General features: G+C 44.9%; 1 pseudogene; it reads left to right on the forward strand.

The window, feature by feature from the left end:
• Window positions 1-23,513, forward strand: part of LOC126176242 (ATP-dependent translocase ABCB1-like) — an 88,149-nt pseudogene that overhangs the window by 16,697 nt on the left and 47,939 nt on the right.

A 23,513-nucleotide genomic window follows, 5' to 3' on the forward strand; every position in this document is an offset into this window, starting at 1 on the left:
AAGGTGACATGTAAATAAGTCATTAGTACCAGTTACTTAGTTATAGCTTATCTGAGGACGTAGTTTTCAGTGCCATCAAACCGGCTGTGATCCGATAATAAAAAAGATTAAGTACAGCTGAAGCGGCTTCTTCAGCCCCAAGATGATTAGTCACAGCGGTAGTTGCACTGTATACAAGACTTCTGTTTTACTCGATGAGCTTCCATCAGTTACTACACACTGTGACAGAACGCCACGAATGCAGTCGCATAACTGAGACGATACTTCAGGCACGTAATCTGATTAAAAGTTACACGACAAGAACAGTATCGAAAGTCTTCAGGAAAGCTAGAAACATGGTAATTTTTTATAACATTTCTCGTCGAGAGTAGCTGTCTGGCAAAAACTACTTTAAAAATGGACACAAATAGTCTCGACCGCAAAAACAATTACTTTTATGGTAAACGGTTTCGGTCAGTTTTTGACCATCCTCAGACCCTCATACTACGGAGGGAGTCGGTGGCGGTGAATGGAGCGGGTGTTGTAACTCCACGAACTTCAACTGTTCACTGCTGTGAGAAGTTGACATTCGTGGGAATTACATCATCCGCTCCATTCACCGCCACCGACTATCATCGCGTTATGAGAGTCTGAGGATGGCCAATAACTGACCGAAACGGGTTTCCATCAAAATACATGTTTTTGCGTCAGAGAACGTTTGTATCTGTTTTTAAAGAATCAATTTGTGTTCCCCTGCCGACAGCACTAATTACTTTACGAGAATAAAAAGCTAGTTGTGTTGCACAGGAAAGATATTTTATTTCTATTTTATTTATATTATTATAATTAAAGTATTCCTACGTTCATTTTGTTAGCGTTTATAACAAAAATGAGTAGTGGGAGCAACGATGTTTCTAGAATATTTGTACGCCGCACCTGGCGATATGTTATGATCTCGTGTTGCCGTTTGCAGATTCACCGGATCCGAAACCTCTACTTGCTCTCGGCGCTACGTCAGGACATCGGGGTGGTACGACGTGCACCAGTCTGGGGAGTTCGCTAGCCGCATGTCGGAGTGAGTACCGGAGAAATAACTTTGTTCCCACCGTTCACTTGTCGTTGAAAGGAGAAAAATGACTCGTCGTGACGAAAATTCATGTACCATCGACGCCAGAGGGCTTTCCCCTCGTACGGTGCAAAAGTGCGTGCCACATTTTGTCCTTCCACTTACGCCATAAAGTCCAGCAGGCTTTCCGGAGAAAACTGTCTCATAATCTTTATCTGCGAAGAATTTAATACAGTATAGGACAAAAGGATTGTTGTTCAGGAGACAAAGTAGTTGTGGTAATCTAGCATGAGACTCTCGAAAAGAATGTGTGAAGCTAATGAACTGCAGGCAGTAAACCTTTTCTATGGAAGAAAGCTGTATTCACCAGTAACAATCGGCTCCTGACGACTCTCATGCTTATATTATTTTGTTTAATCGTGTCACTTCTTTCTGCAGTCAACTTCTTTCATTTCCTTTGCCTTATTTTGCTGTTTCTGTTTTTCATTTTGTTTGATTGTGTAACATGTAACGATCTTTCTCCTGCTCGTCGACATTACTGCTCATCTTTGTATTGCTCACACTTATTTGTAACACATATTATTTGTTAAGTTACCTGTTCATTCCACTGAGCAGTTCTAATTACTGTAGAATCCTCACGTAACGAAATCAGCTCGAGAAAGCATAATACAACAGCTACTAAAATGCTTAATGCTACAACAATCACATACCACCGCAGATAGTAGTTCACTTATAGAAAATTATTGAACATGTCTGAAATGATACTGCCAAATCGATTGACATGTGTCTGTCTCAAACTGTCTGCGAATTTATTGCGAGTAGAGTTAGCAAAACAGAAGTAATAAATTTAAACGTCACGCATGATGCGGCAGTTTTTCACGCCTCTCATTTTATGGCGTGAAATCCCACAGCGACTGTTTCCTGACAGTAATCGATGTGTGTACCAAGTTTGGTTGAAATCAGTCCATCAGTTTAAGAGGAGATACGGAACATACAAACAAATATACATTCGCCCATTTCTGTAATAAGTATGCATACTTCAATTTACTTTTCACACAAGATACAATAACAAGAAAGGTTTTCGTAGTTAGCTGTAACTTTGAGCCGGCCGATGTGACCGAGCGGTTCTAGGCGATTCAGTCCGGAACCGCACCGCTGCGACCGTCGTAGGTTCGAATCCTGCCTCGGGCATGGATGTGTGTGATGTCCTTAGGTTAGTTAGGTTTAAGTAGTTCTAAGTCTAGGGGACTGACGACCTGAGATATTAAGTCCCATAGTGCCTAGAGCCATTTGAATCATTTTGTAATCTTGAGATGCATTGTCTGGTCTGCCATTACAAATATACAAACAAACATATTTTAAGAAGTATGCATACTTTAATTTACTTTTTACACAAGATAAACTAACTTGAAAGGTTTTGATAGTTAGCTGTAATCTTGAGATGCATTGTATTGTGTGCCATTTAAATATCCTTATGTTTTATCACAATCACTATTAAAATTAATAAGATAAAAACTTGCAGAAAAAAATATATTTCATTCCCTTAAAAGAGCAGGCAGTTCGCTTTAGCGCGCTGTAGTGGTGTACAACTGGTACGTCATGGCAGTTGAGTCGGGTGTATGTGCTAGTCGGTTGATTAGAATTAGCGCGTAATGTGGGTCGTTGTGGAGGCGTGACAGGATGGCAGAGAGAAGCTATCATGCTTGGTAGTGCCCATACCCACACAGAGAATGGAGCTGAGGTTTTGTTGGTGCATCGACGAGGACTGTGTATACATCGCAGCCGCGTAGCATGGCGTAAGAGTTATTATAGTATAGTAACCGATATGAACTAGAAGCGAGCGGCAGACCTTCTCAAAGAACATCGTTTGAAATCTGACAGGAATTCTGCCGCCAACGAATGCAGTACATTTTCTGCCTGTTTCCGAACGTACATTGCGAACAGAACCACATAGAGTGAACATATCTGTAGAAGGCTACCTCGCCGAAGACCACTGATGACAGCAGCATATAAATTTACACATAAATTGAACACCAGCTGACTGGAGGCGAGTAGTGTGGCTCGACGATTAGTGATCATTCTTTTTTTCAAATGATGCAAGTGTACCAGTGGGGTGTTTAACGCACTGTATACGGAAGGTATTACTGCCTGCCATATCATGTGCACACAGTGAAGCCTACGAACTGCTCTATTCTAGTACACTGGTCCCACCTACAATATTAGTATATCATGGAGACATTCATAGTTCAGGACATACGACCTCATAAACTCTGAGATGGCGTGAAAAACTGCCGCATTGTGCATGACGTCGAAATTTATCATTTCTTAGTTACTAAATCTATTCGCTACCCATTTTGCAGACAGTATCTACATATTCCGCTGAATGTAGAAACAAAAGTATATCGCTGTACGACACATACTTCATTAGATATGGCTTCAAATACTGAGAAGCGTAACAAAATGCCACCTCTTGCATGAAGTTTTAATTTATTACTTTTTAATACTAGGGTCACTGACAACACATTTCACTGACAGTATCCAGATATTTCGCTGAATGTACCTACGCAAATAGATAATTGTACGACTCATAGTTCCGGAGATATGACGTCATAAACACCGATGTGCTCGAAAAAACTGTCGTGTCATGCATGAAGTTTTAACACACTTATTGCTTCTACTAAAACACTCTTACAGTCGAATCAACTTAAGGAAATCCCTGACACCTGGCAGCGATCTTGACAGCTTTAAATTGCGAAGGGTAAACGGCTGTAGTTGCAGAAACAAAAGCCGCCTATAGAGGTTTGAAAAGGCGTTGACAACAACGCGTTGTAGACCAAGCTGCAGCGCCAGTCCTACGGAAACTGTCCATCCGACGGATACGCGTTCCAATCAGTCTTGCATTTGCTATTACAGTTCACAAGCAGAGGTCTATTAAATACTGCGGAGTGGATTTGACATATCCATGTTCCTCTTATGGGCAATTTTTTGTTACTTATTCAAGGATGGGTTCACCTAAGAATTTTATCATCGCAGCTCCTGAACATGTAACTAGAAATGTTGTTTATAATCAAGTACTGACTTAATAAACGTTACGGAGAACTTACTAGATTTGGAACTTTAATAGTGGCAACTACACTCCTGGAAATGGAAAAAAGAACACATTGACACCGGTGTGTCAGACCCACCATACTTGCTCCGGACACTGCGAGAGGGCTGTACAAGCAATGATCACACGCACGGCACAGCGGACACACCAGGAACCGCGGTGTTGGCCGTTGAATGGCGCTAGCTGCGCAGCATTTGTGCACCGCCGCCGTCAGTGTCAGCCAGTTTGCCGTGGCATACGGAGCTCCATCGCAGTCTTTAACACTGGTAGCATGCCGCGACAGCGTGGACGTGAACCGTATGTGCAGTTGACGGACTTTGAGCGAGGGCGTATAGTGGGCATGCGGGAGGCCGGGTGGACGTACCGCCGAATTGCTCAACATGTGGGGCGTGAGGTCTCCACAGTACATCGATGTTGTCGCCAGTGGTCGGCGGAAGGTGCACGTGCCCGTCGACCTGGGACCGGACCGCAGCGACGCACGGATGCACGCCAAGACCGTAGGATCCTACGCAGTACCGTAGGGGACCGCACCGCCACTTCCCAGCAAATTAGGGACACTGTTGCTCCTGGGGTATCGGCAAGGACCATTCGCAACCGTCTCCATGAAGCTGGGCTACGGTCCCGCACACCGTCAGGCCGTCTTCCGCTCACGCCCCAATATCGTGCAGCCCGCCTCCAGTGGTGTCGCGACAGGCGTGAATGGAGGGACGAATGGAGACGTGTCGTCTTCAGCGATGAGAGTCGCTTCTGCCTTGGTGCCAATGATGGTCGTATGCGTGTTTGGCGCCGTGCAGGTGAGCGCCACAGGGCCAACACCCGGCATCATGGTGTGGGGAGCGATCTCCTACACTGGCCGTACACCACTGGTGATCGTCGAGGGGACACTGAATAGTGCACGGTACATCCAAACCGTCATCGAACCCATCGTTCTACCATTCCTAGACCGGCAAGGGAACCCTGGCCAGCAAGATCTCCGGATCTGTCCCCCATTGAGCATGTTTGGGACTGGATGAAGCGTCGTCTCACGCGGTCTGCACGTCCAGCACGAACGCTGGTCCAACTGAGGCGCCAGGTGGAAATGGCATGGCAAGCCGTTCCACAGGACTACATCCAGCATCTCTACGATCGTCTCCATGGGAGAATAGCAGCCTGCATTGCTGCGAAAGGTGGATATACACTGTACTAGTGCCGACATTGTGCATGCTCTGTTGCCTGTGTGTATGTGCCTGTGGTTCTGTCAGTGTGATCATGTGATGTATCTGACCCCAGGAATGTGTCAATATAGTTTCCCCTTCCTGGGACAATGAATTCAGGGTGTTCTTATTTCAATTTCCAGGAGTGTATTTATTTACAGCTCGTACAAAATAGAACCTTGTTTCAAAGTTTTACTGACCTTCAAAGTAGACACCAGCATTGTGTATAACCCGTTGCCAGCGAACTGGAAGTCGTAGGATACTCTTAGCAGTGCCAGATGTGTTGACAGTTCGAACGGCGCGGTCTTTCGCCCGACGAATTTGTTGCAGTTCTGAAGCGAATGCCGTGAAGTGTTTCCTTCAGTTTAGAAATCGAGTTGAATTCACGAGAGGTTAAGTCAGGGAATGTAGGTGGTACAGCACTAAGTAGCCCCATCAATTAACAAATCAGTAACAGTTTGCACTCTATGTGCTTGCGCATTCTCCTGCAAAATGATGGCAGGTCCTGCAGAAAGTGTCATCACTTCTAAGCTGGTCGCAGGTTGTGTTCTAAAAGTAAACAGCATAGAGACAGAAGTAATGACAATTTCTGAAGGACCTGACCATCATTTTGCAAGAGATTGCTCAAGCACATAGAGTACAAGCTGTTACTGATTTGTTTGACTGATGGGGCTACTAAGTGCTGTACGACCTACAGTCCCTGACTTAAGCCCTCGTGCATTCAATTCGATTTCTAAACTGAAGGAAACACTTCACGGCATTCGCTTCAGAAGTGCTACAAATTCGTCGGGCAAGGGACCGCGCCGCTCGAACTGTCAACACAACTGGCACTGCTAAGAGTATCCTACGACTTCCACATAGCTGGCAACGGGTTATACACAATGCTGGTATCTACTTTGAAGGTCAGTAAAACTTTGAAACAAGGTTCTATTTTGTACGAGCTGTGAATAAATAGTTGCCACTCTTAAAATTCCAAACTTCGTATTTGTACATATGCATATTTCTTTGCCCGACTGTTTCGTTAATTCAAAGGTGTTTTCACGAATACATGGAAATTAATTTTGTTCGATACTGCACTACAAACAGTTAATTTTTTTGTTATCGCTTCTAATATAAGATTTGGAAATTGAATACCAGTGCAATTCTGGGTTTGTTTGTCCACCAGCCTTTTGTGTTGTTGTTCACTACCTAATCAAAAGTATTCTGGCACCTAACTGTGGACATTAATATGTCATTGTGGACATTAATATGTCCAACCTTTGTCTTGAAGTCTGCTGGGGACACTTTGTACGAGATGTCGATGGAAGAATGGTAGCCCATTCTTCCTCAAGAGTCGAAGCTAGAGAATGTAGTTAAGTATGACACTTGAGTCTGCAACAGAGTCGACGTTCTGACTCACCCCTAAGGTGCACCATTAGGCTCAGGTTGGGTCTCTGTTTTGACCAAGGCATTTCAAGAATGTTATTGGCCACAAACCATTGCCTCACGGATGCTGCTTCGGGCACCTTTAAAATGGTTGGAATGTCCCTGGTGGATTTGCCACTGAGGTGATGTGCAACGATTGGTCCACGTCCGAAGTCACTGGGTGCTCCTGACCCACCTACTCTGCTGCTGCTGCTTCTCCTACTACCAACAAAATACCCTCTGCACCTTTTCCACTGGTGGCTTAGCCTCGGGCGAAATCTTGTGGTCACTTCAGCATAAGGCCGTACAGATACTTTTGGTCAGTGTACATAATGACAATGGATAAAACTACAAAGGAATCGGTTAAGAAGTTTCAAAAATAAAATTTAATGTGGTACTTGATTTGTGACAGGGATATGACGAAGCTGGAGGACGGCGTTGGGGAGAAGGTGCCCATGTTCGTCCAGATGGTGGTGACCTTTCTGGGCAGTGTGGGCCTGGCCCTCTACCGCGGCTGGGAACTCGCGCTCATCTGCCTGATCTCCCTACCTGTCAGCGTTATCGCAATTGGCATCGTCGGTTTCGCAACATCGCGCATCGTCAAGAAAGAAATGTCTAAGTACGCGCAGGCTGGGGCTATTGCGGAAGAGGTGCTTAGCTCCGTAAGGACCGTCATTGCCATTGGAGGCCGTGAGAAGGAGGTGGAGAGGTAGGTTCCTCTTCAGCAATAATCCATTAATTAGTACCTAATGAAACTTTGCTTAGAGTCATGTAACTGGAAGTTTTCTCTTTCAGTTGTTATTGATATATCTCCGCATGCGTTTTTTCATTCAGTAACAACTCCTCAATGTTTCACAATGGACCAGCTGGTGAACGGCTCTACGGAGTCTACTGTACGACTGTTATAATTTCAGTGTGCGGAGTTACATACAACTCGTTATGATTCTTCAGGCTTTGCCGTCTGACCCGTTCCACATATGGCTTGCCACTGGATCACTTCGAGTAAACCCGACAGTATTTCCTAGAAGCAACTGCTAGTCATCGTCATGTTGTTGGCGTTGGTTGCTGGTAGAAATTAGCAACTATGGTATCTATACTGCTACGGTCTTCTTGCGGAGACCTCGTCCGAAAGTCGAGCATGCATAACTGGTTAGGCTTCCTTAAAAAAAGAGGAGCACCCAAAAGACATTGTCAAATCTCAATGTAACTTCGTAGACGTACACACCGTTGGCGCGTGTCTAACTGATCAGCGTTCACAATTCTCTGTGACTGGTACAACGGTCATCGGAGTGGACCAGTGTTGTTCGTCGAATCATCTGTATAAAGGATGCCGCGTACTTCGTGTGAGGCAGCTATACCGGTTGTTGACACTTCGAAAGAGGCCTCATTGTGGGTCTCAATTTGGCCGCCTGGTCAAATCGTGAAATGTCCCAATTTTTGAGGCGTCCAGATGTAACAATGGCCCGATTTTAGATTGCTTGGGAAAGTGGTGACAGGCACAAACGTCGTCAGGGTTCCGGTTGACTACGTCTGACCACCGCACGAGAGGCTCTCATTATGTACCCAGCACGTCGTAACCACTGCATCCCCGCGTCTGCCACCGGAGAACAACTAATGGACTCTTTGCAACGTTCTGTGTCATCTCGTACTATTAGAGACTAGGAGCAGCCGAGCTAGGGAATTACCGTCCCACGAGTAGGCTGCCATTGACACTAAAAAGGTAGCGTCCTGAGTGGTGAAGTCAAGGCGAAGGATAGGCAGCTGATGAATGGCGTCGCATTGTGCTCAGTGATGAATCACGGTGCGGCACTACCCCCGATAACAGTGATCAGTGAATACGACGCCGGTCTGACGAGATGTCCCATTATTCCAGTGTTTTGGAGAGGCACAGTGGTATTACTCCTGGTGTCAAGGTGTGGGGAACCACCAGGTATGTTAAGGTCGGTAGTGACTGAGGGATCTCCAACGGCACAACGGTACGCCACGGACATCCTGCTTCTTCAAGTGTTGCCTCTCAGGCTCTCGTCAGAATATCGTTACTAATTTTCCTTACTTTTCCGTTGTAATAGGGCGGTGGCTTCAACTTGGCAAGTATAGACTCGGAGAATCATGCCATCAAAACTGGTGCCAAAGACAGGGATTCGTGAGACATTGTGCTGAATGACTTGTCCGAAAACACTTCAAGCGGATAAGTACAGAACCAGTTCGTGAAGGTAATATCTTCGACCACCTAACAACAAACAGACGTGAACTTCACAATCAGTTGACGTAGAGGAAGGTATCAATGATAATGAGGTTGTGATACATACTATGACTACAAGTTTTGCAACGAATGTTGAGAAAGGTAGGAAAGCATTATTGCTTAACGAGAGTGTCAGGATTCAAACTTCAGAGCACCCGTGTAGTCAGCATCAAATATTCAGTGCTGAGGACTACGATGTGTAGCAAACACGAAAAAAATTCAAAAGCATCGTTCAATATGCCTCAAAAAAAAAAATGTTCCGAGCAATGTCTTAAGGTATGAAAAACAACCATTGCCATTTAATAGCCGTGATAGAAAACTTCTACGTAATCAAAGAGAGCGTCATTACAGATTCAAGAGAAGTCAAAACGTGGATGACAAACAAAAGCTTAAGGAGAGAAATGAGAGAGGCATTTTGTTAACCAATCTGAGTAAAAACAGTAAGAGGTTTTGGTCTTACATAAAATTAATAAGTGGTTCGAAATCCTCTACACGTTCACGCGTTGAACATAGCGGCACCGAAACAGAAGATAACAGAGAGAAGGCCGAAGTACTGAGTATTATAACCTTAACTGGTATTCAAACTACCTTGAATTATTAAGCGCTTAAGGCCAGCTTTGTTTGCAGAGTGCTTGATTGCTCTACAGACGTTAGTGTCTTTTACATACTGTCGAATATTAACTTGTTATGGGATAATACATGAAGGAAACTCAGCTTACAGTAATTTTAGAAAATGGAAGTGTGTTGTAACAGTTATATTCGTTGTCAATTCTAGAACTTCCTTTCCAAAAAATTAACTGTTTAAAATATTTGTATTCATTGATCATCTTTGTCATTACTAATAGTTCAGTTTTTTTAAAAAAATAGTGAAAAAAGTTATATAGCACTGGGAACGAAAACAACCTTCACAAACACTTCAAAGGGTTAAGATTAATACTGAATGGAGATGGTTACGCGGTTGCATATGTATAGCTTGCCAGAGCACACTGGATAATGTAGAGGAGTTGAAGTGTTAAGAAACTCCTTCCACTCCAGAGAAGGCTATCTTCACAGATTATCTTAAGTTTAATGTACCAGGTTATTTTATAATTGGAATTAGCACTATAACGTTAAGTAACTTCACTGCATTTCACAAAAATTGAACTAAACGTACATCTTTGCCTTCTTTCCACATCCCAAACACCAATCTGCTCGGGTTTCATTCAGCACGACTAGTGGAACGTAATACAAACCATTTGACCGATATTTGGGAAGGACGGCTAAAATTTATTACTAAGTCGATTTCGAGGCCATACGAAAAATACAACGATGAGAAAGGAATGGAACATGATATTTTTTTATAAGATCGGTGATTCAAGGAAACCACGAAAAACTTGAACTGTTAGGGGTGGACAGGGAACTGAATTCCACTCCTTTTGAATACGAATATAGCATTTTAGCCACTACGCCTTCTTGGTGAGTCTGGTGTATAGTGAAACTGGTATTCAAATAATCATTATGCCTTCTTAATTTGGGTTTTTGGAGATTTCACGGTTCAACATGGACGAACACAAAAACGGTTCGACAATTAAGAAACAGTAAAGTCTAATTCCCTAGCACACTTTCCCAACTGAGCCGCTGTAGTTTCTCCAGTGTCATGTTTCTTGACAGGATAATGGCCGGGGCTTCATCTGCGTATTTGAAACATTCATCTGACCACTAATAACAAAAAGAGTAGGCTTAACATCACATGTAAACCTTGTTTTAATTCTCTCTACAGATATGAGAAAAATCTTTTGTCTGCTAAAAGGCTCAACGTCAGAAGGAATCTGCTGAATGGGCTTGGATTCGGTATCTTGTGGTTTGTCATCTATGCAAGCTACGCACTCGCCTTCTGGTACGGTGTGGGGCTAATAATCGAAGACATGTACAAAACAGACGACAAGGTGTACGACGCTGCCACCATGATCACGGTAAGTTATTCGACTGAACGTCTTCAAAAATCTTATCTTACTATCCTTTGCTGTATTTTTTCTTTGCATCAGGACAGTAAGAGAAGATTTCATTGCAATATACATCGTTTTCTAGTAATGTTGGTGGACATTTGAACATCAACTTTAATTCCGTAAAGGTATTTTGGTACTGGAAAATTAATCAATACTTTTAAGGTAATTATATTCACATTAGGCAACTTGCCATGTATATACATATGATGGTTCAAATGGCTCTGAGCACTATGGGACTTAACATCTGAGGTCATCAGTCCCCTAGACTTAGAACTACTTAAACCTAAGTAACCTAAGGACATCACACACCTCCATGCCCGAGGCAGGATTCGAACCTGCGACCGTAGCAGCAGCGCGGTTCCGGACTGAAGCGCCTAGAACCGCTCTGCCACAACAGCCGGCTATACATATGATAAAAAGCTATTAAGAGATATAAAATTACACTGTGAGTGGCTGTATAGTTACATTAATTATTTATTGCTTATTGTACCTATGGCCTATGTTCACATAACAAGATGTTTAGTATTTCTAAAACAATACAACTATAGAAAACAGTGTATATCCTAGCATTAATTTACTTGTGAAAACCATATATAAATTGAGACCATAGTCGCAATTGAAGTAAAAATATTAAATATGTAAAATACAGGATAAAAATAAGATGACCAAAATGTAAATAGAAATTGATACTAAATTGGTAAAGAGAAATGTTCACAGAAACATAAAGAGTAAAAGATTACAGCAACATGTACATTATCACTAAGTGCTCAAAATTAGAGGAATTAAGCATGAAACTACTTGCAAAGGAAATGGAAATTCTTTTCGTACTAAAATCAAGATGGCTAGGCTACCTCGGATCTACGGTACAGTGTGGTAAAAATCGTCATCGATATTCGTATTGTGAAGCAACTGCGCTCAACAACATCGACATTTCTGTAAAATATTCGAATAGGTAATACGGCAGACCGCAGAAGAGGACCATTCGTCCTTATCAAAGTGCAGTTACGTGCGTAGAAAGTCCCAAATAGTCTCGGCCCACATCCTTCAACCTTGAACAATACGTCTAAGCTCGACATTGAAATTTGCTATACGCTGTTGACAACATATGTATCAGTACTGTGTACGTAAGCAATCAATGGCTTTGCTTATTGTTGAACAAAATTTCAGATCTTGTCCTATCACTTGACTACCGTGCTCCGAAATAAAAAGAATTCAGTTTACTAGAGGGGTTCCACTTAGAAAGCTTGCTTTCACGAAATGTCTGACGCCTTTAATTTGGTTTGTTAAGAAGTTTCCAACACTATTTAATAAACTGAAAACCAGTTTGGCAGACGAGTTTTTAAAAAGGGGAAAAAAGGGAGACTTATTTTTTCCGTCGACGACAAGGTCATTAGAGACGGAGTCTAAACTTGGATTGAGAACGGATGATGAAGGAAACTGGTTGTGTCATTTACAACGGAATCAACGTGGCATTCGTTTTAAGCTAGTTCGGGAAACCAAAGGAAACCTAAATCTTGATGAGCGAAAAGGGATTCGAACTGCTCCCCTCCGGAATGCGGATGCAGTGCCTTACGGAGTCAGAGCAGAAGATAAGGTAACGCGTTTGCCTGCTGAACAGTTGAGTTCAATACGGGCAGCACTACCGGAACTACACTTCAGTATTAAACAAATTAGAAACGGCCTCGGCTTTCGGTTTCCTGCACACAGAAAGGAAAGGTAAAATCTTTCATGTCATTCCAATGTAATCATTAGAATTACACAACTAAACTTGTATCTAAGGAAGTCCTTGCTGTGACGTACGAAATATTATACCCGGAGATTAGATGACCCTTAATCAAACTGTACTTTATTCCATCTCATGTAAGTTACGTTTTACTACAGTACCAGTTGAACAGTTGACGTGGAGTTCTGCAGCACTATAGCAGATGCCTTTCTCTCTGCCGCAGGTGTTCATGGGATGCATGACAGGCTTCATGTCGTTCGGGGTCGCGTCGCCATTTATCGAAGCATTTTCGATAGCGAGGGGTGCCGCCGCCAAGGTGTACTCCGTCATCGACCGCGAATCTCTGATCGACAGCATTTCCACTGAGGGAGAGCGCCCGGACAAAGTCGACGGCTCCATCAACTTCAACGACGTGCATTTCGAGTATCCTTCCCGCAAAGGCGTGAAGGTAACTAAAAGCCATATTTTGTTCATAAAAACGTATTTAAACGCCTCAGGGGAAATCTGCAGTGTGCTTCACAACAAAAACCTTTCGTTTCTAAAATATATTTTGACACTTTATTATTATATCAATGCCCATACTGTTCCTGCTATCATAAATACTGATCTTTCAGATCCTGAAAGGTCTGAACCTGACCATCAAAGGCGGTGAGACAGTCGCTCTGGTCGGGAGCTCAGGTTGTGGCAAATCTACTTGTATCCAACTTATACAGAGGTTCTACGATCCGATAGACGGAGCGTTGAGTACCTTCGACTTAAATAAAATTCTTTCTCTTAACATTGTACGGTGAACAAATGGAATTATCTGTGATTATTACAGTTTGTCCAGTATCCTAAAAACAGTAACCTCCTTCTCCGCTATTTGTACGCCTGATTTTGGTAGCACGTAGACGCTCGAACGTGTTTTGTTTTGCCTTAAAACTCAGTCTTACCGAAAGAAAAGAATGAAGCAGTATCATGGCTTAACGATCCGTCGACGACTAGGTCATTAGTGACCGAGAACCCGAGAAAATGTGTTCCTATGCTTTTATTCGATCACTAGTTGATTAGTCTGGTGTGGCAATACAAGACCACAAAAGGGTCCGTGACGTTATCAGTTGCACCCTTGACGACTGGAAAACCGTGGCCTGATCAGATGAGTCCCGATTTCAGTTGGTAAGAGCTGATGGTAGGATTCGAGTGTAGCGCAGACCGCATGAAGCCATGGACCCGAGTTGTCAACAAGGCACTGTGCAAACCACTGGTGGCTCCATAATAAAGTGGGCCGAGTTTACAGGGAATTGACTGGGTTCTCTGGTCCAACTAAATCGATCATTGACTGGAAATGGTTATGTTCTGCTGTTTGGAGACCATTTGCAGACATTCATGGACTTCATGTTCCCAAACGACGACGGAATGCACCATGTGACGGTCCATAGTAGTTCGCGATTAGCTTAAGGACATTTTGGACAATTCGAGCGGATGACTTCGCCTCATAGATTGCCCAACATGAATCCCATCAAACAGTTACGGCACACATTTGAGAGGTCAGTTCGTGCACACAATCCTGCATCGGCAACACTTTTCCAATTATAGATGGTTGCAAACGCAGCATGGCTCAGTAGTTCGGCTGGGTACTTCCAACGACTTGTTGAGTGTGTGCCACATCGATTTGGCGCATTATGCTGGGCAAAAGGAGACCTGACATTCTGTTAGGGGGGATCACAAGATTTTTGTCACATAAGTACATATCTCACGTTCACCAGTTTTCTAAGTCTTTGAGTAGAGTGTACCTCAAGCGGGATGTGGATACCAGCCCAGTACATACGTAGTTGGATGTAGGGAAACCGCCATTATAACAAGCGGGCTGGCTCGCTCCCCAGCCCTCGTCTTTACTTTGGGAGTGAGATTTACTACAACACCTTTTTTGCTTATTGTACAACATTTTAAGCACTGTTCTCCTGAAAATGTTCCCCGCTACTGGCAGTACACCTTTCCCATCGCTTCTTCCACTTCTAGAGAGCCTCCTGAAACGCATTTTCTGGGATGGCGCGCAGGTGTCTTGTTGCATTGTCCTGAGTCTGCTACCCGCGTCCGGATATGCAGGTTTCGGTTTTCCATGATTTCCCTAAATCGCTCAAGGAAAATTCCGGGATGGTTCCTCTGAAAGGGCGTGGCCGTTTCTCTTCTCCGTCTTTCCCTACTGTGAGCCTGTGCTCCGGCTTAAAGACCTTGTTGTCGACGTTTAGTTAAGCATTAATCTCCTTCTCCTCCCTCCTCCTGACTCTGCTTCATGGTTTGGGGACGATGTACTTTCAACTTGGTTTTAAGTTTGGGAATCGGGATGAAGTCTATTCGGGTTTGGTCCGGAGAATACGGTGGATACGACACAACGGGAATGTGATGATTCGCTAGATAGCTGCGGACAGAAAATGACGACGGAGCTGGCGCATTCTCAGGATGCAATATCTAAGTCTGGTTTTCCCACAATTCAGGCCTCTTCCTGTACACATTGCTCATGCGAGCTAGGATTCGCCATTAACTTCTGGACCAGCTAGACAATTTGCACGAAGGACAGCACGAGCTTTCTCGACATAGTTATCATCTGTTAATGTCGAAGATCGTCTAGGCTTGGGGCCGTCTCCGAGCAACATTCTGTCCTGCTGAAAACGGTTAAAGCACTCATTGCACTACGTGAGGATCATACTGTCCTTCTCGTATGCTTTGGTAAGCAAGTTTTGCCGAGTTTACAGCAAAATTTCACGCAAGCATACGTTGTTCTTCAAGCTCTTTGATTGTCAGTTTGGACCTAATCTGACGAACAGATTGTGCACAAGCTTACTTCAGCAGCTGTAGCTCGCTTCCCGGCCGTTGTGGCCGAGCGGTTCTAGGCGCGTCAGTCCGGAATCGTGCTGCTGCTACGGTCGCATGTTCGAATCCTAGCTCGGGCATAAATGTATGTGCTGTCCTTAGGTTAGTTAGGTTTAAGTAGTTCTAAGTCTAGGGAACTGATGACCTCAGATGTTAAGTCGCATAGGGCTCAGAGTCATTTTTTATGTAGCTCGCTTGCTAACGGTCCAAATCACGGAAGACGTGATCTGGACTAATGATCACAGCAAAACAAGGCAAACGGTGGTTTGCTGTCTAAACCTGCCTCCGCGTGGGCTCAGTAGCCACAGCGCTCGTCCCTCTTCCGGCTGGTGCGCTATTTCAAAAGTTATATTTCTTTTCAGGCACACATCGCATATTTAGAGGTAGACGTAGGTTTTCTACAAGTACTATGATGAAATGCGCAACTTCGAATAACAGCTCTCACCCGGTGTGTGCTTAAGAGACAACTTTTACCTACATGGTCAGTCACAATAACAGTGTTTTGTGAATGGTTCGAGATATCGAACCATAGTTCATCTTAAGTGTCTAGAGCGAGCAACTGCCGAGGGAAATGACATACGTTGATAGCTTAGGACTCGTTTTGGAGCAATTAGCTCTGCACCAATCACACATCCGCTGAAGGATGCGCGTCGAAGATGCGCTCCTCCAGGCTAACCATCCTCTACTCTGTAAACATCGGCCGTGTGAAATCCAACTCATATTCTTCTAATATGCCGTCCTGCGAGCCACAGATCAAGGCAGAGAGGTAGGTACCGTGTCATTTGGTATCCGAAAAGCATTTGGATCTGTACCGCACCATTACTGTTTAAAGAAAACACGATCAAATGGGATATGACTGGAATTTGTGATTTGGTTGGGGATGTATTGGTTAGATAGCCATCGATACAACTGTAACTTCGAAGGTGCCTCAGTAACTTAAGTTGGTGTCCTTCCTACAAGACAATGCTTAGAATCTGGTTCTGAGCACTATGGGACCTAACTTCTGAGGTCATTAGTCCCCTAGGACCTAGAACTACTTAAACCTAACTAACCTAAGGACATCACACACATCCATGCCCGAGGCAGGATTCGAACCTGCGACCGTAGCTGTAGCGGGGTTCCAGGCTATAGCGCCTAGAATCGCTCGGCCACCCCGGCCGGCTGCTTAGAATCACCTCAGACTTTTTGCAGATGGTGCAGTAATGATGGATTGTCGGAAACAGGTGCTCTGATATTTAGTCAGATTTTGATAAGATATCAAATGTGAAAAGATTGATATCTAACTTTAAATGTTCAGAGATGCAAAATTGCACGCTTACACGGGACGTAAAACATTTTGTTGAACTTCTTTGCTAGTAACCTAGAGGTTTAGTACCTCGCATTTTTGTACTATGTGGTAAAGGAAGGTTGTAAATTTCTTTTTGCAGACTCTTGGGCAAGACGACCCTGAACAGATTAGCAGCGACACTAATTTCTTCTCCGTGCTCTTCGTCATCGTCGGCGTGATAATGGGACTAGTAACGCTCATTCAGGTATGTAAATAGTCTTTGGTAAGAACTATTTTACCGTTAGAGTCGCAAAATGTGTTTTACTGTCAAAGATGAACTGGTTTGCACCTGAAGAGCAGATGGCAGCAGAGGAAACACTAATATTGCTATAAATGAACCAGCACGGACCGAATAAGTCACCGATATTTTTTATTCTCTAGATGTACATGTACGGACTCGCCGGAGAGAAGCTGACGATGCGCTTTCGAGGTCTGATGTTTTCGGCGATGCTGCTTCAGGAGGTGGCGTACTTCGACAACAAAAACAACAGCACCGGAGCGCTCTGCGCCAGGCTTTCCGGAGACGCCGCCAATATACACTCCTGGAAATGGAAAATAGAACACATTGACACCGGTGTGTCAGACCCACCATACTTGCTCCGGACACTGCGAGAGGGCTGTACAAGCAATGATCACACGCACGGCACAGCGGAAACACCAGGAACCGAGGTGTTGGCCGTCGAATGGCGCTAGCTGCGCAGCATTTGTGCACCGCCGCCGTCAGTGTCAGCCAGTTTGCCGTGGCATACGGAGCTCCATCGCAGTCTTTAACACTGGTAGCATGCCGCGACAGCGTGGACGTGAACCGTATGTGCAGTTGACGGACTTTGAGCGAGGGCGTATAGTGGGCATGCGGGAGGCCGGGTGGACGTACCGCCGAATTGCTCAACACGTGGGGCGTGAGGTCTCCACAGTACATCGATGTTGTCGCCAGTGGTCGGCGGAAGGTGCACGTGCCCGTCGACCTGAGACCGGACCGCAGCGACGCACGGATGCACGCCAAGACCGTAGGATCCTACGCAGTGCCGTAGGGGACCGCACCGCCACTTCCCAGCAAATTAGGGACACTGTTGCTCCTGGGGTATCGGCGAGGACCATTCGCAACCGTCTCCATGAAGCTGGGCTACGGTCCCGCACACCGTTAGGCCGTCTTCCGCTCACGCCCCAACGTCGTGCAGCCCGCCTCCAGTGGTGTCGCGACAGGCGTGAATGGAGGGACGAATGGAGACGTGTCGTCTTCAGCGATGAGAGTCGCTTCTGCCTTGGTACCAATGATGGTCGTATGCGTGTTTGGCGCCGTGCAGGTGAGCGCCACAATCAGGACTGCATACGACCGAGGCACACAGGGCCAACACCCGGTATCATGGTGTGGGGAGCGATCTCCTACACTGGCCGTACACCACTGGTGATCGTCGAGGGGACACTGAATAGAGCACGGTACATCCAAACCGTCATCGAACCCATCGTTCTACCATTCCTAGACCGGCAAGGGAACTTGCTGTTCCAACAGGACAATGCACGTCCGCATGTATCCCGTGCCACCCAACGTGCTCTAGAAGGTGTAAGTCAACTACCCTGGCCAGCAAGATCTCCGGATCTATCCCCCATTGAGCATGTTTGGGACTGGATGAAGCGTCGTCTCACGCGGTCTGCACGTCCAGCACGAACGCTGGTCCAACTGAGGCGCCAGGTGGAAATGGCATGGCAAGCCGTTCCACAGGACTACATCCAGCATCTCTACGATCGTCTCCATGGGAGAATAGCAGCCTGCATTGCTGCGAAAGGTGGATATACACTGTACTAGTGCCGACATTGTGCATGCTCTGTTGCCTGTGTCTATGTGCCTGTGGTTCTGTCAGTGTGATCATGTGATGTATCTGACCCCAGGAATGTGTCAATAAAGTTTCCCCTTCCTGGGACAATGAATTCACGGTGTTCTTATTTCAATTTCCAGGAGTGTACAAGGGGTGAGTGCCGCAGTCACCGCCGCACACATGAGCGTTTTAAACATTGAAAATTATTTTTTGTTATTGAGATACTTGTCTCTAGACTATTCTTGGGAAGAAACGAGGCTGCCAGCAAAAGAATATACAAAACAAGGAATCAGAGCGCCTGGCATAGATCACTGAAAAGTTCTGTTCTTAACCTGGTCACGATTTTAACTCGAGACAAAGAATTTACACGTAATATTCTCTCTATGGAGTAAAGGAATACCTTTTGATTACAGCAATAATAATAAGAACAAGAAAACAAAAAATATTTTAACTGATATCAAGTACATTAAATGTATTCGCAATTACGAATATGCACAACCATTAGCTGTAGAGCTGTAGAATAGAATGATGACGATTAAAACTTTTGCGAGCCCGGGACTCGAACCCGGATTTCCCGCTTATCGCGAGCGATCGCCTTACGCTCTTTTTCTTTTTTTGCATTTGTTCGGTGCTGTTCGTTGCGTTTGGTCTCGGCGGACGTCACAAGACATTCGTTCAAATTGATCGTAGATTCTTTTACTCAGTTTTTTATTACAGAGGGCGGGCAGCCCTCTGACCGAACACTCTGAGCTGCCAGTTACCATTTGGCTATCTATGCACAACTTTCGGCCAGACCCAAACTTCCATATGTTGTAAACCATGTGTCGGCAACCTGTAGTCCTACATACATTACATATATTCCTGCACAGGTGAGACATTTCTTGTGAAAGTAACTTGCCCGATGTCTGCGGATAAATGCGATATTGCAGTGCCTCTGACAGATGTTTGACTTCATATGGAAGTTTGGGTCTGGCAGTGAACCGTGCAGGTACAGCGAAATGATAAGGCGACCGCTTGCAGTAAGCGACAAATCCGAGTTCAAGTCTCGGTGTGACACAAATTTTCGTTGTCATTTCATTCTACAGTTGATGGTTGTCCATATTCGCAATTGCGAATACACTGAATGCATTCCCTGACGGCTGTAGTCACCGCAGTACCTGTTCCTTTGGACATGCATACATGCACGCATGCATGTCCAAAGGGACTTGGCATAGTAATTCAGAGCAACACAGGCACTGCAATATCGTACGTATTTTCACTGACTCTAAAACTTATTTTTCATTCAGTAAAATTTTATTAAACTTTTCATCTGGTAAAAAATTAAATTTCTGACAGATAATGATAGCAACAACCAGAACGTATGCATCGAGTAGTCAGTTTTTGTCTTCTCTTAAGACATTCTCCCAAAATCTTGCTAATGTGGGTACTAAACAGGCCGTGTAGTTTACAGCATGGCTGGCAAGCGATGCATGATCATAGACAGTTGTAGACTGGAACTGGTAAACGATGAAACTGCGAAACGTTAAAATTAAAGAAAACAGGTAAAAAACATGACGTTAGAACACATGTTATTCGAAAGAATGGAAATTCTGACAGTTTCAAATCATTTGTAAAGTCTGATATAAAAGGCGTTTAAGAAATATAAAAATGAAAATTCAGGTAAAGATGTAAGTGAATCGCTTAATCTTCACAGCATCACTTTACTTAATTTTGAGCGGTAACGTAGAATACAGTACTGACACCACTGACACACACAGAAATGAAATTCCTTGTACTTCACTTTAAGAAAATTGACCGGGGCTAATAAGTCCTTCTTTTCTTTCAGTACGTACATTTTTTGGTAAATACAAGGCGAGGATTAGTTCCTAGGATGGGAAGATCAGAACTGAGCAATATTTTGTTTTATTTCATTATTCTGCGCACTACTCAGTTAAATTCCAATCATTTCAACTTACATCACGTTGTGATGGCTCTTTCTGATCAGCAGCCTATCCTTTGGTTGTTACATTCACGCTGAAAATAGCTCAAATGAAGTAAAATGCACTATTGCTTCTTATTCGTAGGAAGCGAGGGACAAAGAGGCAATAACACGTTTACCACTGCGGTTAAACATGGTCAGCACACTGAGTTTTCCATTGTCATTATTATATAAACTTTCACACTGTTTAATGTGCTGAAGGTACTTCGATGTGCTAGGAGGCTTCACTGGTACTTCAAACCTACCTGAAGATATTAGCCATAACATGGTTAGTGGTTTATAGGTTAAAAAAGATATGTATATCCAATTTTGGTACTTTCAAATTTTCCCATTTCCAGTCCTTGGTTGCTGTGTCAGACATTGAACATATAAAATTTGTACAATACTGCGACACGATAGTTACAACTAAACTCTAGCAGAGAGAAAATCGATGTGACGATGGAATTACCTAAACGGGACGGAAATCAGTAGGTGTACAGACAAGCAAATGATAACAGTTTCAGGAGAACTGGATGATTTATTCAAGAGAAAGAGATTTACAAATTGCGTCAGTAACGCCTTGGCTCATGTCTAGTCCTTATGCAAACAGTTATTCAGCATGATATTGACTGACTGAGTTGTTGGATGCCCTGCTGAGGGACATCATGCCAAATTCTGTGGAACTGGGAATGCCTGGAGTGTTACGGGCAGGATCCCCCAACCAGCTCGGCCTACTGACGACCTCACAGCCAATTGGACAGAATTTGGGACGATACCTCTCAGGAGGACATCCATCAGCTCTATCAATCAATGCCAAGCCGAATAACTGCATCCACAAGCACCAAAGGTGGACCAACGTGATACTTACTTACTCAATTTGCAAAGATCCTTCTCTTGAACAAATCATCCAGTTTTTCTGAAATTGTCAGCGTTTGCTTGTCCGTACATATACATCACATCTAACTACTTCCGTGGTGCGTCGTTTCTTTTTTGTTTTACAATGAAATAATACGATTTAGTAATTACACTCCTGGAAATTGAAATAAGAACACCGTGAATTCATTGTCCCAGGAAGGGGAAACTTTATTGACACATTCCTGGGGTCAGATACATCACATGATCACACTGACAGAACCACAGGCACATAGACACAGGCAACAGAGCATGCACAATGTCGGCACTAGTACAGTGTATATCCACCTTTCGCAGCAATGCAGGCTGCTATTCTCCCATGGAGACGATCGTAGAGATGCTGGATGTAGTCCTGTGGAACGGCTTGCCATGCCATTTCCACCTGGCGCCTCAGTTGGACCAGCGTTCGTGCTGGACGTGCAGACCGCGTGAGACGACGCTTCATCCAGTCCCAAACATGCTCAATGGGGGACAGATCCGGAGATCTTGCTGGCCAGGGTAGTTGACTTACACCTTCTAGAGCACGTTGGGTGGCACGGGATACATGCGGACGTGCATTGTCCTGTTGGAACAGCAAGTTCCCTTGCCGGTCTAGGAATGGTAGAACGATGGGTTCGATGACGGTTTGGATGTACCGTGCACTATTCAGTGTCCCCTCGACGATCACCAGTGGTGTACGGCCAGTGTAGGAGATCGCTCCCCACACCATGATGCCGGGTGTTGGCCCTGTGTGCCTCGGTCGTATGCAGTCCTGATTGTGGCGCTCACCTGCACGGCGCCAAACACGCATACGACCATCATTGGCACCAAGGCAGAAGCGACTCTCATCGCTGAAGACGACACGTCTCCATTCGTCCCTCCATTCACGCCTGTCGCGACACCACTGGAGGCGGGCTGCACGATGTTGGGGCGTGAGCGGAAGACGGCCTAACGGTGCGCGGGACCGTAGCCCAGCTTCATGGAGACGGTTGCGAATGGTCCTCGCCGATACCCCAGGAGCAACAGTGTCCCTAATTTGCTGGGAAGTGGCGGTGCGGTCCCCTACGGCACTGCGTAGGATCCTACGGTCTTGGCGTGCATCCGTGCGTCGCTGCGGTCCGGTCCCAGGTCGACGGGCACGTGCACCTTCCGCCGACCACTGGCGACAACATCGATGTACTGTGGAGACCTCACGCCCCACGTGTTGAGCAATTCGGCGGTACGTCCACCCGGCCTCCCGCATGCCCACTATACGCCCTCGCTCAAAGTCCGTCAACTGCACATACGGTTCACGTCCACGCTGTCGCGGCATGCTACCAGTGTTAAAGACTGCGATGGAGCTCCGTATGCCACGGCAAACTGGCTGACACTGACGGCGGCGGTGCACAAATGCTGTGCAGCTAGCGCTATTCGACGGCCAACACCGCGGTTCCTGGTGTGTCCGCTGTGCCGTGCGTGTGATCATTGCTTGTACAGCCCTCTCGCAGTGTCCGGAGCAAGTATGGTGGGTCTGACACACCGGTGTCAATGTGTTCTTTTTTCCATTTCCAGGAGTGCAATAATATGATTTCGTCATTATTTAACTCTCCTGGCGTAAGTAATATTCTGAAACCGTTGATCCTTACGGCACAACGTCTCAAGTCGTCAGTGATAATATGAGTATTAAGAATAAATTCTTCCTGCTGAAAACTACTGTTCGGTGCTGGTTAGTATTGATATTTGATATATGAGACAGTGCACTCCCTTAAATGCGGCCCTTGGAAAGAGCAGAATAGACATGGTTTATCATTGTTTTCCTGCTCCCTATAATGAATGGGAACACTCGTATGTGTGTCATGTGGCTCATTGTGATGAGGATTGTTTAGTGCAGTGTTTTTTGTAGAAAGGAACGGAGACGGTATAATCTGGTGAGAGGACCTACTCCACTTTTCAATGCGTGCTGCCAGTGTCAACGTTCTTGATCCACGGAAGGATCA

This window comes from Schistocerca cancellata, chromosome 3 (genome assembly GCF_023864275.1).
Source record: "Schistocerca cancellata isolate TAMUIC-IGC-003103 chromosome 3, iqSchCanc2.1, whole genome shotgun sequence".
In the NCBI taxonomy this organism is placed as follows: Eukaryota; Metazoa; Arthropoda; class Insecta; order Orthoptera; family Acrididae; genus Schistocerca; species Schistocerca cancellata.